The 17217-nt window shown below is 35.9% G+C and overlaps 1 protein-coding gene and 1 non-coding gene across 4 annotated transcripts in view; one reads left to right on the top strand and one right to left on the bottom strand.

Moving 5' to 3' along the window:
- The window catches only part of LOC105465339 (catenin alpha 2), a 1482339-nt gene that overhangs the window by 208664 nt on the left and 1256458 nt on the right, over positions 1-17217 (top strand). The window lies entirely within an intron of this gene.
- On the bottom strand, positions 9578-9636 carry LOC112423728 (U7 small nuclear RNA). The gene has a single exon (XR_003014289.1). It is a non-coding gene; the product is annotated as a U7 small nuclear RNA (small nuclear RNA).

The following is a 17217-nucleotide window of genomic DNA, read 5'->3' on the forward strand; positions in this document are numbered from 1 at the left end:
TAGAAGTAATTCACGTATGCAGGGCTGTGCTCATGGCCTATATCAGGTAAGATTTGAGGAGACAGTAAACTCTCATTGTTGTCAGACCTTAAGGCTGTAGACAGTAAAAAGAGAAGTTTGAGGCAGAGTTTTAAACTCCTACCAAAGCACTGAAATGTACCCAGCACACATTGGTTCAAAGCATTTAAGATTATCTCTAATCAATCATTAACTGACCAAGAAGGTAACCAAATAGAAATTTCATAGACCACACACAACAAAAAATACAAACTTTACATAGTAGTCCAGATAAGTCAATAAACAAACAACAGCAACAACAAGCCCAGGTGTGTGGGGGTGATCATCTTCTTTCTATAATTTAAAAATTGCATCATTTTAAATGTCCAATTTTCAGTAATAAAGATGAGACACTCAAAGAAACAAGAAAACAGGCCTATACATATGAAAAAAGTCAGTAGAAACTGTCCCTGAGAAAGTCTAGGTGTCAGACTTACTAGGTAAAGAACTGACATTCACTATTAGAAATATATTCAAATAACTAAAGAAAAACTTGTGTAAAGAAGTAAAGAAAGGGATGAGAATTATTCCCTATGTGAACCCCCAAATACCTGAGACAGGTCTCAGTCAACTTAAGGAGTTTATTTTGCCAAAGTTAAGGATGTGTACCCATGGCACAGCCTCAGGAGGTCCTCAAGACATGTGCCCAAGGTGGTTGGGGCACAGCTTGGTTTTATACACTTTAGGGAGATGTGAGACATCAATCAAGATATGTAAGATGTACATTGCTTTGGTCCAGAAAGGCAGGACAACTCAAAGCAAGGAGGGGGCTTCCAGGTCATAAATAGATAAGAGACAAATGGTTGCGTTCTTTTGAGTTTCTGATTAGCCTTTCTTAAGGAGGCAGTCAGATATGCATTTATCTCAGTGAGCAGAGGGATGACTTTGAGTTCTGACTGTCCTTTGTCTACAAGGAAATTCCTTGTGAGGGAGGTATGTAGTTGCTTTTTTTATCTTAGTAGCTATTGGTTTTAGGAATAGAATGGGAGGCAGGTTGTCCCTAAGCAGCTCCCAGCTTGACTTTTCCCTTTGGCTTAGTGATTTGGGGGTTCAAAGATGTATTTTCCTGTCATACCTACTGTATAGAGAATATCAATAAAGACTTAGAAATTATTTGAAATAATCATTTGGAAAGTTTAAAAGTACAATAACTGAAATGAAAACACTCACTAGAGCAGGTCAGCAGCAGATGTGAACTGTTGAAAAGAAAAAAATCAGTTAACTTGAAGACAGATCAATTGAGATTATCCAGTCTGAAGGTCAAAAAGAAAATATAAGAAAAATAAATAAGTAGAGCTTCAGAAATCTGTAGAACCACATCAGGCACACTATTTTACCCATATTCAGAGTGCCAGAATGAGGGGTAAGAGAAAAAGGGGTATACAAATATTTGAAGACGTAATGGTCAAAAACTTACCAAATTTTATGACAAACATTAATCTACACATCCAATTCATTCAGTGAACACCAAGTAGAATAAACTAAGGAGATCCACACTGAGACACGTCATAGTCAAACTGTTGAAAGATGAAGACCCTTGAAAGCAGCATGAGAAAAGCGACTCCTCATGTGTAATCAATACTCTGTGAAATTAACAAAAGACTTCTCAGCAGAAACCATGAAAAGGAAAACACTATCAACTAAGACTTCTTCTGTGTCTAGCAAAACTATTTTTCAAAAATAATAGAGAAATTAAGACACAGATAAAAACTGAGAGAATTTGCCACTAGCAGTATAAAAAATATTGAAGAAGATCCCTAGGGCTAATATGAAAGGTCACTAAACAGTAATTTGAATCCTTATAATGAATAATGAATATTCCGAGGATGATATGCCATTCCCCATAATGTGCTTATTTCATACTGTATGTACGACCATATGAAAACATCTCATGTACCCCATAAATATATACACTTGCAATGTACCCACAAATGTGTTTTTAATTTTAAAAAGAAAAACTGAATACCATTAAAAGCAAAAATAAAAATAATATGAATATCTTTTTGTTTAAAACACTTTTCTTCTCCTATTCAATATGAGACTGCTACACAACTCAAGAATTGTCAATTATGTGGAAGGGCTTATAACACATAAAGATGTATTTTGTATGAAAATAGCACAAACGTACCATGAGAAAGAGTTATGTCGGAGCAAATATTTGTATACTATTTATTATAAATTAAGTTGTTATTAGCCTAAACTACATTGCTTTAAGTTAGATGTTAATTATAATCCCTAGAGAAATCACTAAGAAAACAGTTCAAGAACAAATGTTAAAATAAAGCACAGGGAAATTAAAATGATATACTAGAAAATAATCTAACAGAAAACAAGTCAGTAATGATAAAATAGAAAAACTAAAAAAAAAAAAAAAAAAAAACCCAGATGTAAGTCATAGAAAACAAGTAAAACATCAGACCTAATGACTACCTATCTGTAATTAAGTTAAAAGTAAATTAAAATGACACTTTATTCAAAGGAAAAGGAATATATTTATTAAGTATATACCTTTTAAATTAAATAAAAATTAAATTTAAAAGAATTAAAAAGAAACAGATTCCAAATATATGTTATATGCTGTCCACAAGAGAAAAACTTCAAATTCAGAGACACAAACAGGTTAAAACTAAAAATGCTAGGAAAAAAGATATATGATTCAATAGTACCCAAATAGTCATGGAGTGGCTATAACAACATCAGACAAAATATACTTTAAGACAAATTGTTACTAGAGGCAAAAAAGAACATCTTACAATAATAAAATAGTTTATTATTTAAGACATGAAAATTATAAACGTATATCCACCTAGCAAAACAGTCCAAAAATGCCTAAGGAAAAACTCACAGAACTGAAAGAAGAAATAGACAGCTGAATAACAATAGTTGGAGAACTCAGTACTTCACTTTCAGTAATAGATAGAATAACTGGCAGAAGATCAGCAAAGATATGGAAAAGTTGAACAACATTATAAATGAACTATTAATATAAACCTCATAGATAGATGTAAAACATTCTACCCCAAAACTACAAAATATGCAGTAGTCCCCTTTATATGGAGAGGATGTGTCTCGAGACTCCCAGTGGTTGCCTGAAACTGATAATAGTACTGGACCTTATATATACTGTGTTTTTCTCCTATAGGTACATGCCTATGATGAAGTTTAATTTATAAATTAGGCACAGTAAAAGATTATCAATAATGACTAATAAAATAGAACAATTATAACAATATATTGTAGTAAAAGTTATATAAATATGCTCTCTCTCTCTCGCTCTCTCTGTCTCTCTAAATATCATACTGCATCACAGGTAACTGAAACTTCAGAGAGTGAAACTGCGGTTAGGCAGACTACTATACATTCTTCTCAATGCACTTGGAACATTACTCAACTTAAGCCATATATAGGCCATAGAACAGACCTCAATAAAACTTTATAATGATTAAACTTTCCAAAAAGTATGCTGTCTGATCAAAAATAAAATTAGAAATCAATCACAAAAGAAAATTAACAAAGATGTGGAAATTACACAGCACACTTTTAAATAATGGATCATAAAAGAAATTGCTTAAATGATTAAATACTTGGAGATTAGTAAAAATGAAAATACAGCATACTGAAAGTTATGGGATGCAGCCAAAGCAGTACTTAGAAGATAATTTATAGCTATAAATGCCTATATTTAAAAACAAGAAAAATATAAAATTAATAACCTAACATTTCACTTTAACGAAAAAAGAAAAAGAGAAGAAAATTCAACCCAAAGAAATCAGAAGAAAAGATATAATAAAAACTAAAGCATAAATAAAGAAAACATTATTGGATCTAAGGATGGGAAATGTCTTTAATGTCTTCATACAAAGAAAAAAACCTAACAAGCTAGACAATAAAATGTTATGGATTTCATTACTTTAAAATTTAGAGGTTATATTAAACAAATTACAACTCTAAACAAAAGTAATAGAGATACGAGATTGGAAGAAGATATTTGCAATCCCTAAAGCTAACAAGAGTATCACCTAGAACTAAACTGTTCAATATGTAGTCACTGGTCACATATGGTTATTTACATTTGAATTTAAATCAATTACATAGAATTAGATTTCAGTCTCTCAATTGTACTAACCATATTTTAAGTACTCCCTAGCCAGATGGCTGGGGGGGGGACCATGTTAAAGAGTTTTGATATAGAACATTTCCATAATCACAGAGAGCTCTATGAAACAGACCTAATCTAGAATATATCACAAACTTATAAAAATTAACTACAAAAAGCAGGAAACTCAAAATAAACATGAGTAAAAAAATAAATAAGCATATCATAGGAGGAAAAGTCTAAATGGTTATCATGATTTCCACATATGCCTTAGGAATCAGAGAGAAGAAAATTAAAAGCAATGAGATACCAGGTTCGACCCATTTGACTAATAAAAATCTAAAAGTGGGGTATCAGCAAATTTTAGTGAAAAATAGAGGAAATGAGAAACTTCACTGAGTGTTGATAGGGGTGTAACTAGCATAGTTGTTGTGGAAAACAGTCAGCAATATTTAGTAAAATTAAGAATAGATATCCTAGCACTCATGCACCTGGTTGTATATATCAGAGAAATTCTCATCCAAACTGACAAGATATAAACAGTCATGGTCCTGGATGCTCAATCTATTATTTTGAGCTAGTTCCGTAGGTCTGTTATTTTGAGCTAGTTCAGTAGAATTTACTATAATTCTTGCTTTTTCCTTCTGTTTCTAACAAATTTTACTCACATACAATTACTTTCAGGATAAACTGAAAGCAAAAGTCTTGCCCTGATTTTCTGAATAAATGTAAAAAAAAAAAAAAAAAAAAAAAAAGGCAATAGTGTACATTGGCAACACCAAAAGCAGAACTTGGGTATTTAAGAACAGTTTCCAAGTACTTGGTTGTCATAAGCTTTGGGTCCATAGTCAGGATATGAATATGGGGGTGGTAAAAGTATATTCTACCTTTCTTCGTGACAGCACATCTACTGTTTTTCTTGTCCCCTCCCTCCCCAATCAAGTGAATATTAATATTTGTATTCGCCAATTCACCAAGCCAACTCTAGCAGCCTTGTACTTGGAGGAAATTCTTCTATTACTGTTATTCTTCTCTTTTGAATTTGTTAATGTAAGCTTATATATATATATATATATTATGCATAGACACTTCATTGAAAATTGAGAAATACTGTAACAAGAGCTGCCAAGTAGGCACTATTTGAAACCATAATCTAGTGTTTGGAAATATGGTCCTTGGGCTCAGTGGAAATGTCAAGCATAGAGATGGTACTTTTAGTATTGTGGCAGATAGAATTCTAATACAACCTCGTAATTCCTGCCCCCTAGTATTCCCTACCCTTGAATGTGGGTATGATTTGTAACTTGATTCTATTTCTTTCCATGTCTCAAAACTTTATTTGATTTATTTATTTATTTATTTATTTTGAGACGGAGTCTCACTTTGTTGCCCAGGCTAGAGTGCGAAGCACAATCTCGGCTCACTGCAAACTCTGTCTCCCGGGTTCATGCCATTCTGCTGCCTCAGCCTCCCGAGTACCTGGGACTACAGGCGCCTGCCACCACACCCGGCTAATTTTTTGTATTTTTAGTAGAGATGGGGTTTCACCGTGTTAGCCAGGATAGTGTCTTGTCTCCTGACCTCCTGATCCACCTGCCTCAGCCTCCCAAAGTGCTGGGATTACAGGCGTGAGCGACCATGCCAGACCTAAACTTTACTTTTTTAAACAACTCTATTGAGATATCATTCATGAACCACATAGTTTATACATTTAAGGTGTACAAGTCAAAGGTTTTTAGTATATTTATAAATTATAGCTTGCTTCTAACCAGTAGAATATGGCAAAGGTGAAGGAATTTTTCAGATTTAATTAAGATGCCTAATCACTTGACTTCAGTCAAAAGGGAAATTATCCTATGTTGGCCTGACTTAATCAGTTGAGCCCTTTAAAAAAGAATCTAGAGGTGAAAGACTCAGCTGCAGAGATTCCCTCTCTCCTCCTGGCTCTGAAGTTCCATGCATGCTATAGCCACAAGAAAATGAATTCTGCCAACAACCTGAGAGAACATGGAAGAGGATGCCAAGAGTCAGATGAGATTGCAGCCCTGGCTGACAATTTGTTTTTATTTTTATTTTTATTCTTGCAATGGATTCTTGCTCTGTCACCCAGGCTGAAGTGCAGTGGCATGATCTAGGCTCACTGCAACCTCCACCCTCTGGGTTCAAGGGATTCTCCTGTCTCAGCCTCCTGAGTAGCTGGGATTACAGGCATGCACCACCACACCCAGCTAATTTTTGTATTTTTGTTAGAGACATGGTTTCATCATGTTGACTAGGTGGGTCTTGAACTCCTGACCTCAAGTGATCTGCCCACCTCGGCCTCCCAAAGTGCTGGGATTACGGGTGCTAGCCACCGTGACAAGCTTGTTATTGTTTTTTTCCCCATTTTTCATTGACACAGAGAAATTGTATATATTTATGGGATACAGAGCAATGTTATTATATGTGTATACCTTGCATTCTGATCAAATCAGGGTAATTAGTATATCCATCTTCTTTCAACTTTGTGAGAATACACAGTTATGCTGTTCCCAGACTCCTGAATTATGGAAACTGTGTGATAATAAATGAGTGTTGTTTTATGCTGCTAAGTTGTGGTAATTTGTTACATAACAATAACAAACTTACACAAGCATTGAGGATGGGTCATCTGTCTTTGGCAGCCAGGAGGTAAAAAGACACAGAAGATTACTCCTCAGAATACTGAAAGAGGAGGCATACTCAACAGAGACGGTGTCATCTTTATAAAAGAAGATCAAGAACGATGTCGTAGAATTGAAGGAGAAAAGAGACCCAAGGAGAAGGGTGGTTAAGTTCAATATGCTGCAAAAATATCAAGAGGAATGCAAACTAGAACTGACAAAGGCATTACAAGAAAGGTCATTGATACTTTACAGAGTCCAAAGGCTTTAACAACCAATTCCTAGTCAAAAAGAATCATGGCATCTGAAGCTCTCAGCTTGAACAGCAGCAGCGGTCTGGAGTTCAGGGTAACAATCAAACTCACAAGACAGAAAGAGCTATACCCAGAGCCAACTTTATTTAGCTTTCAGAAAGGATACATGTAGGACCACAACACAACATGCAGGGCAACTCGGTTTCACTTAAAAGCACAACTTCTGAAGTCCAAAAATTCCTCCACATTCAGGCCCCACAATGGGCACGAGAGAAAAGACTGAGCAGCTATGGACCACCTCACTCTGGGAAGATTTAAATTCTGGGGTCTTTTCAGCTTCTCTACCTTGCTAGTCACGTATCTCCTCAAGGGCATCCTACTGGTGCATAGTCTTATGCAGCTGTCTTAGGGCAGCTGAATATCATCAATATCAGTTACTGATTACTCAATAAGTCATGTTGACAAGGAGGTAAAGGTGCTTATCCGTTGCATAGTCACCTTGGTTAGGGTCTCATTTATTTTAAATCTGCTATACTTTTATAAAATCTTTGAGTTAATATTGCAAGAAGGATTTGACCAAGGAAAAAATCTTGGGGCTATAGGAAACATCACATACCAACCTTTCAAGCAGAGAAAACATAGCCATAACTCTATAACTCAGTGTCTGAGTGCTTTCTCTAGAGTCTGCACTCCACTCACTCACACTGCAGTAAATTTTTCCATTGTTGTTTATTCTATATCGATAGCATGTTCCATCTTTCTGATGTCTCCTTAACTCCATAATTTCAGTGAGGTAACCACTCTGAGCTGAGAAGCCCATCTTCATTTACAGGACCTTCTTTTATACCATACCATCTCACATGGCCTGCGCTTATAGGGCATTTACAGTAGTCAGTGTCTTTGCTTCAACCCTGGATTCATTTATTTATTCCGTCCCATAGTATAACCTTGACCTCCAGCTGCTTCAGGACAGTCAAGTTTGTAAAACGAGTAGGAACCATATTGCAAATGTTGCCTAATGGGAAGAAATAATATTACAGTGGATTAGAATTGCCGAATTTGCAAAACTGCTTACTGATCTCTCGAGATTCTTAGACTTTACACTAAAATGCTACATGACTATTTTAGGTCGATCTCATTTTACAACCAAGAATTGTAAGTAATGTACAATGTAGGGGATAATTCTGGTAGGTGATAAGGTGAGGCTGCCTTCAAACCAACTTAGGGGAGCAGATTTTTACTAATCCCAAGAACTAAAATGAGAAATCACAGATCTTATTTTCTGTTTTTTTTCTCTCCCCATGTGCAACTTCTCACACATGTACATAAACACTACATGCATTATCCCCACACACCTACAACATACACACAATATCCTACTTATCTATCCTGTAAGTTACCTGTCATGCTCTTACCCTCTCCATAGTACCCTCTAGCAATAAAGAGGAAGAAGGAGGAGGAGGAGGAGGGCAGAATAGACCTACCTCAACTTATGCCATTGTGAGATAGGAGGATTCCAAGGATACACCAGGTAGAAAGTAATTTTCCAGGTATACCCTAGAATAAAAGACAGCTTTCCACCGAGAAAACACAGAAAAGGATAGTTTTTCCCACATGAACAGACAAAGGGTTGTATCCATCTCAGTCCTGCTACCTTAAGGAAATGCTCCCAGCCCAACAGAAATATGCCAAAACATGTACGTGTACAGTTTTCTGTGCAAAATGTAGTGTTCGGGATGTCATTTGTCATGAATCTATTTTAATCCACTAGCACGCTGCTGTATCTTTGTTCTTTCTGCCCTAACTCCTGACTTCATGTATTGGACTTTGAGTTTTTGTCTGGACTTCCCAGACCGTCATCACAGGTAATCGACTTCTCAGACTCAGAACAATTCAATTCCATCCTGCAGTCAGTGGATGATTCCTACTCTCTAACCTGGCATCTCTGCTGGACTGAGAATCCATCCCATCTTCTTCCATTAATAGAGTACATGGCTTCAGATTCTAAACCATCCATCCACTTCTTCCTCCATGCCCAAAGTTTAGCCTTAGAGCCTGGACCTTTGACATGTGGTGAACTTTGAGAAAGTGATTTTCACAGAGAACACAAAGAATAAGCTGAGAAGGAGAAACTGGATGGTGAAGGGATTAGAAGGCACGGATATGAGCCATCTGTTCTATCAATGAAAGAATGGCATGAAAAGGAAATGAGCATTAGTGGTGATAGTAGCAGCTTCCATTTAGGTGGTTACTTTAGGTCAACCACTCTTGTAGTATATTTTATTTAATTCTTACAATAACACTTTGGAATATATATTTGTCAATTATGTTTTACAAATGATGAAACTAAAGACAAAAACTCTTTAATTTGTCTTAAGTCTTTCAGCTAATAAGTGTCAGAGTCAAGGTTTTTTTCCTCAATCCTTCCATCCTTCAACCTCTGGTAACTACAGATTTACTCTCTGTTTTGAGAGGTGTTTATTATCATTGTTGTCATTTGCTTTTTTGCAGGTGTGGCTGGGGAGGGGGTGGTTCTGGGAAAAAATGGAAAATCTGCTAGACAAATTTGAAAAGAGCTGTAACTCTTACTCTCTACTTTTATGAGTTTGGCTCTTTTAGAGTCTACATGAGATTGTGCAATATTTATCTTTATGTGCCTGGCTTATTTAACTTAATATAATGTCCTCTAGCTTCATTCATGTTGTTGCAAATGATAGAATTTTCTTATTCTTCCTTTTTTGCGGCTGAATAGTATTCCACTGTGTATATATACTCCATTTTCTTCATTCAGTCACTCACTGACAGACACTTAGGTTGATTTTGAATGTTAGTTACTGTGAATAGTGCTGCAATAATCATGGGAGTACAAATACCTCTTTGACATATTCATTTCATTTGTTTGGATATATACCCAAAAGTGGAATTGCTGAGTCACATAGCAGTTCTATTTTTAATTTTTTGAGGAACTGCCATACAGTTTAACATAATGATTATAGTAATTTTCATTTCCACCAACAGTCTGCAAGGGTTCCCTTATCTCTACATCCTCACCAACACTTGTCATTTTTCATATTTTTGATAATAGCCGATATTATAACAGGTATGAGGTGATATCTTGTTGTTACTTTAATTTGCATATCTCTGATGATTAATGATGTTGAGCAATTTTTCATAAAACTATTGGCCATTTGTATGTTTTTTTTGAGAAATCTCTACTGAAGTTCCTTGTATATTTTAATCAGATTGTTTTCTTACTATTGAATTGAACTCATATATATGTATATAAAATCCCCTTTACCAGATATATAGTTTGCAAATATATTCTCCCATTCCCCATACGTTCTTGAGTATTTCCTTTGCTGTGAGTAAGGTTTTTAGTTTGATATAATTCTACTTATTTTTGCAGAGTCAAGATTTGAACTCAGGCATGCGGTTTTTTTAGAGTTCATGACATTGACGACCAGCACAACTAAATTTTCATATATATATAATTTAGGAAAACAGCCAATATAGTTAAGCAAAGTTTTGCCAAACATGGAAGTTATTTCTGAAAAGCTACACCCTTTCTCATCCCTCCATTTTGTTTATAACAAAACTGAGGGCAACAACTAGGTTTCTCTCATCCCTGAATTACAATACAAGGCTAGTTTTATGACTGATAAATTCCGCATTCTAAGAATTGTAAGGGAATTAAGCATGAACCTCATAAATTTATTAGACTTATAGACTATGAAAGTGGGCCTGAGGAGTAATGAGACAAAATAGAATTCCCTAAGTATATTGTTAAAAACACTAGCAAAATGAGTTATCAAATGCTCATACACACCCTCACAAATAATATATACTATATTCCCCATAAACTTAAAAATTCCTTCATGATTTTATAAAATTCTATAATAAAGAAAACTGTTTTAAACCTCTAAAAATGTTCTCAGATTCTCTACAGATGCTCCCATTGAGTAGGACCTTGAGTTGTGGCAGGCTTTGCAACGTTTTTGCCAATTAAATATTGTGAAAATGATGTTATTCAGCATCTGGGCCAGAACCCACAAGGTCTTTATCTTCTCCTCTCATCCTCTTGAACCCCTACAATACCAGATGCAAAAATTGGGCTAGTATTTCTGAGGGTGAGAGATCACACAGAAAGGGAGGCCCAGCTGTTAGACAGCATTAATCACCACACAGGGGAGTGAGGCCATCTTAGACCATCCAGCCACATCCAAGCCACCAGATGACTGTACCACACGAATGGCCATAGACAAGACCAGTGAGGAATTTCCCACCTGGCCCAGCCCAAGTTGCAGATTCACAGAATTTTGAGCAAATACACAATGTATTGTTTGACACCACTAAGTTTTGGGGCGGTTTTTTACACAGCAGTAGATAACTGATATAACTTGCTTTCAACCATCACTCCCTGATATGGTTTAGATGTGTGTCCCCTCCAAACCTCATGTTGAAAAGTGATCCTCAATGTTGGAAGTGGGGCCTAATGGGAGGTATTGGGTCATGGCAGTGGGTCCCTCATGAATGGCTTCATGCCATCCCTTTGATTATGAGTGAGTTCCCTCTCTCTGAGTTCACATGAGATCCGGTTGTTTAAAAGAATGTGGCACCTCCACCACTCTGTCTTGCTCCTGCTCTTGCTACATGACATGCCTGCTCCCCCTTGGCCTTCTGCCATGTTTGTAAGATTCCTGAGGCCCATACCAGGAGCAGATGCCAGTGCAATGCTTCCTGTACAGCCTAAAGAATGATGAGTCAATTAAACTTCTTTTCGTTATAAATTACCCAGCCTCTATTAGTTCTTTATAGTGGTGCAAGAATAAACTGATACACTCCCAAAATTGATTTGATCTTGAAACACCTATTTTATGAATCACCTAATTCACATCTCTAGGAAGATACTTGGGGGAATGAGGAGATAGAAGTTTTCATCCTTATGTCACATAAACTTATTTAGTGTCTTAAGGAATACTATGTGAGAAAATGGGCAGTAGTGGTCTTCTTATTGAAGAAATCCTTCTCAGGAGACTGTCCTGGTGTCATATTATATTTGAATGTATGCCTGGCATCTGGAAGCAAAACTGTGCTTAAAGTATTTTTTCATCCCAACAGAGAATCAAATATGATCCTCACCATCAATAAATGCATAAGTCTATCTGTTCTTACCTTTTGTAGGTAAAATCTTCAGAAATCCAGGTACGTATGAATTGTCAGTCTTACAATTGGAGGAGTTATATTTGTTATTCCTTGGAAGTAAATATTGAGATATGACTTGCTTGCTTGTCTTTTGTAAATGTTTTCAAACCTCAATTCTATTTTATTTTATCAGCAAGTATTATAATAACTGTCTCATCATTGAAATTAGATAAACATGGCAAGTAAATCACTAAACGCTATAGGCAGCTATTAATAAGACACTTGAATCAGCAACTCTCCTAGATTATTTCAGCATTCTTCCCATGACTACTTCATATTTAATAAGATACCTTCCTCAACATACTGATTTTTTCTGAGATCCACATGTTCCAAGTCATCTTTTTTTCACATTAGGAGCAAGGAGGGATACATATCTCATGTCTCCTTGTCTTCTTCTTTTTTTTTTTTTTTTTTTTTTGGCCAATAAAAAGCAGTGTCTCCAAGTTGAGAACAACTACTTTTCTAAGCTGTAGTTTTATATCTTGTTGCAAATCCAAATTCTAAGCCTATTTCAAAGTCTTGCTCTAAAGCTTTAATCTTTTCCAAACATAAGGCTATTGCTTACAATGAATTTAACATGTTAACATCTCTGTAGCATCACTGGCTGTAGACATCAGCAGGGCATGCATTCATCTAAATAATTTAATTTAATAAAGCATTGGGCAAAACTCCACATTCCAAAATGTCAGTCCTACCCCATGTAATTTCAATCATTGTATACTCATTCATCTGTATTTAAAACTTTGTCTTCTTTAAGCTTAATATAAAAATTCACTTACTTCTGGAAGGAATTAATCCTTGTCAACAAACACCTGGGTTAATATTTAATAGTTCCCCGAGAGCACAGGTTTATAGGAATAAGACATGGAGAGAAGGAGGTTACAAGACAGAGAAAATTTCGTACATCCATGCCTAGGGAAATTTTGTAGGCAGCTCAATTCCTCTTTATCCCACAGAAGTCACTTAAAAAGATGAGCCAATTTCTTCTAACACATAATTTCTTACAGGATCTTCCCCTCTTAAATCTAATATAATATCCTAAATTATCTCATGGCACACTAGTATATATGCCCCAATCAGAAAACAGTTCTGAAGTTTATTATATGAGATTTTCTTGATGCCACAGGTATGGAACTCTGTGGCCCAAACTACATCTGACCGCACATATTCTCTATCACCAGAAAATGTATGCCATAAGTATATTCTAAGATCTTTATGTTCAGCACTATAAAATGTTTTGACTGTATTGGACAGCACAAAATACTGAAAGGGAATTTAAAGGATATGAACTTGTAGTTTAAAAATATTTTCAACTACAACTTGGTGTTTAGGGAAGATTAGAGCAAAGCTTGGTACTAAATTTCCAAATAAGCTTGGATTTGGATTTCATACTAGAGACAGAAGTTCTCATCTCAGCCCAGGAGACTGGGAATAAAAACATTACTAAGATTGGAAGCAAATTTTTTTGTAAAATTACAAATATGGGTGTAAAAAGGCAAATACAGTTTCTTCTTTAAAAGACTGGAGCTTTATATTGTTGCTTGAGACAATTGGGACAATATAAGAAAGGATTGTAAAATGTTCTAAGAGAAGGGCTATGTGTTTACTCATGGACTGAATCAGCAAGTGGTTCTGCAGAGTTCACTGGGACACTTCATACTTCAAAGATTAATTGAGTTATTGCTTTCCAGAATTCTCTATTCTCTTTCCTCTCCCTTTTCAAATGTTCTCTTTCAAAGTTCAACTGAATTTCTCTCTTCAGAATGAGGTCTTCTCTGAGCATTCCAGCCCATCCAGCTATGCCTCTCCCTTCAACTCAGATACTGTTTTGGCAGATTCTACTCTAAATTATTTCGTAAGTGTGGATATGTTCTTTAAGAATAAAGGTGCCTGGACATTTATTCTTAGGAACTGGACATTGTACGTGTGTGTGTGTGTTAGGAACTGGACATTGTACGTGTGTGTGTGTGTGTTAGGAACTGGACATTGTGTGTGTGTGTGTGTGTTGTTTTTTACCCACCATATATATTTGTGCTGTGACGTTATAACCACCTAATAGGTGCTTCCTGCCTACTGCACAAACAAAATACATTCACAAAGGCCATGACATTGCAGTAAAGAAAGAGTTTCATTGATGGAGGTTGGCCATACCATGAGGGAAACGGAATTATTATTCAAATGAATATCAAAGACTCCGAGGTTAGGGGTTTTTCAAAGGCAGCTTGAGGGGTAGGGGGATAGGGAATGGTGAGTGCTGATTGCTTGGATTGGATATAAAATCATAGGGAGTTGAAGCTGTCCTCTTGCACTGAGTCAATTCTGCATGGGCCCATGGGCGCAGTTGTGGATCACTGATAGAGCAAAAAACCTGAGAAGATATCTCAAAAGGCCAATCTTGGGGTCTACGATGGTGATATTATCTGCAGGAAACATTGGGGAAGTTGCATATCTTGTGACCTATGGAAAAATGGCTGGCAATCTTTTATGTCTACACCTTAACAGAATTCCTCTACTCCTCCTAGCCTGGTGGTCTCTCATTAGCTTTACAAAGGTGGTTGAGTTTTGGGGAAGGGCTATTATCACTTAAACAATAAACTAAATATCTCCCAAAGTAGCTTGACCTAAGCCTAGTAATAATTGAGGGAAGATAAAGGCAAGACAGGGATTGGTTAAATCAAATCCTTTCACGCTATAATTTTCTCACGGTTATACTTTTGCCAAGGTGGTCTCATAGTCTGTCCTGACCAAGGCATCAGATGGTGTGAGTTTAAGCCCCATCACTGCCAAATAGCAGCTGTTTGACCTTTGACTAGCCACTTAGACTCTCAGCGTCAGTATTTTTATCCAGAGAATGGAGACGGAAGACTTTCTTTCTGCCGTCATCCGCATGTTGTGAAGATTAAAGAAGACATTGTGAATGAAATTGCATCATCAGTTATAAATAACTTCCATGATGTGAGGTTCTGCTGGCACATTTGGTACTCAAAAGTTAGTGACTGAAGGAATAATGGATAAATCTAAACGCTCTCTAGAGTTCTATAGTATTATAAAGTATATAGTCACATTGAACAGGTTATGTTGAACAAGTAAGATTATTAATAAACATAGGTGATCAATGAGACAATTTATTAGCACATAGATCATTAATGGCACAATTAGCACAATTAGGCATACCAGCCTAGGCAAGACAATTGGACGCTCTCCTTTGAATCTGCTGAAGGTCTCACTCCTTTTAAGAGCAGGAAGGTACACTAAGATACACTGGTACTTATGCAGAAAAAGCGTCATGCCATAATAGAAACACTTTATGAATTAATATCTAGACCCAGACTCACTTCATGTTTCTTGCTCCATTCCTACTTGTTTGTGTTACTTACTAGCTCTGTGACCTTTATTCAATTTATTTTATCCATCACAGACTTAGTTTCTTATTTCAAAGAATAATTTTCAAAAAATATGTTACACAAATACAAAAAGGATTTAACTCATAAATGAGACTATCAGTAAGATAGTAATGCTAGTTCAAAGAGCATTGGAAAATTAATTATATATAAAAATTAAGAATAATGAATTTAGTTTATAATAGCATATGAATATGACTCATTGACTGTAAAAAAATATTACTACACTAATGCAAAGTGTTAGTTATTAGAGAAACTGGAGGGGATGCTGTATATAGGAGGAGAGGATGAGAAGGTATAGGGAAACTCTCTGTATTTTCCACAAATTCTTTCTGTAAAGCCAAAACTGCTCAAAATAGTGTATTTAAAAAATAAAAATAATATGGTTTAAATAAAATTTTGAGTAAAATGTATAAATGTTCTACAGAGTAATAAATCCATATCCTTGGGGTTTTCTAGTAAAAAGAAATCTTTTGCATCTTTAACAGACAAAATGATCAAGTTAACATATAATTTCATAATGCCAGAACTTTAATCAGTAATACATAGCACAGTCAAAAACAAGTATATTCTCTTAGAAATAATCTTTAATGGCCTATTAAATAATGCCCCAGTATGACACTAGAAGGACATGACCCCACCCTTTGTCTTATTTTTCAATTTTGAATAAGATTTTCTTAATTCTTTTGTTATTGTTGTTGTGATGATGATGTTTCCTCTGGGCTTTTCTATCTCCAGCATGTTGCAGCTTTCATCTTGAACTCTGACTTGACTTCTCATCTTTCTTCACACTCTTGGATGCTCCCCAGTCTAGTTATGAAATGGCCCTCACTTTGTTTTATCCTCTTGGCATTGGCATCCCAAGAACCCTCCTCAGCTTCTGATTCTTCACTGGCCTGTGCTCAGCCTAAGATATGACTCTGGGTCCCTGGAAACTGCTATGTCAAAAGAGTGACAAGAGACAGCAAGAGCCTAGAATACAAAGAAATATAAAGAGCACCGTCTACTTTATTTACTAATCGCCCTGCTTCTGTCGCCTCCAGCACCTCTCCTTGCTCAGAAAACCATCATGAAACAGGGGCTCAGTGCATAAACCAAATTTGGCTAGACCTGAGATTAGTTGGTCAATCATCTTACAAAAATCAAATTGTGCAAAATCCTGTCTTAGGAAGAATCGACGAGAAAGGCAAAAATAACATTGGACATGTAATAAAAGACAAAACCAACCATCCCAGAAATGGACTAATGGCAAGTTAAACTGCCTGAGTAAAAAGAGAAAATAACTGAGTTCTGGGCTCTGTGGTACAGTTAACAAACTGGTAGAGGATAGAAGTTAAAGGTGTAGCTTTGAAATTCAAAATAAGTTTATGTCTTTATTTGACCAATTATTAGATATTAACCTGAACATGGACAATTTGCTTAATTTCTGTGCCTTAGTTTTCTCATAAGTAAAATGGAGACAATAGTAGTACCTATCTCAAAGAGTTGTTTTGAGGATTAAATGTGTTAATAAAGTAAAGCCCTTAGCCCTTAATAAATATTCAAACTATGTTAATAGCATTATC

This window comes from Macaca nemestrina, chromosome 13, assembly GCF_043159975.1.
Source record: "Macaca nemestrina isolate mMacNem1 chromosome 13, mMacNem.hap1, whole genome shotgun sequence".
NCBI lineage: Eukaryota > Metazoa > Chordata > Mammalia > Primates > Cercopithecidae > Macaca > Macaca nemestrina.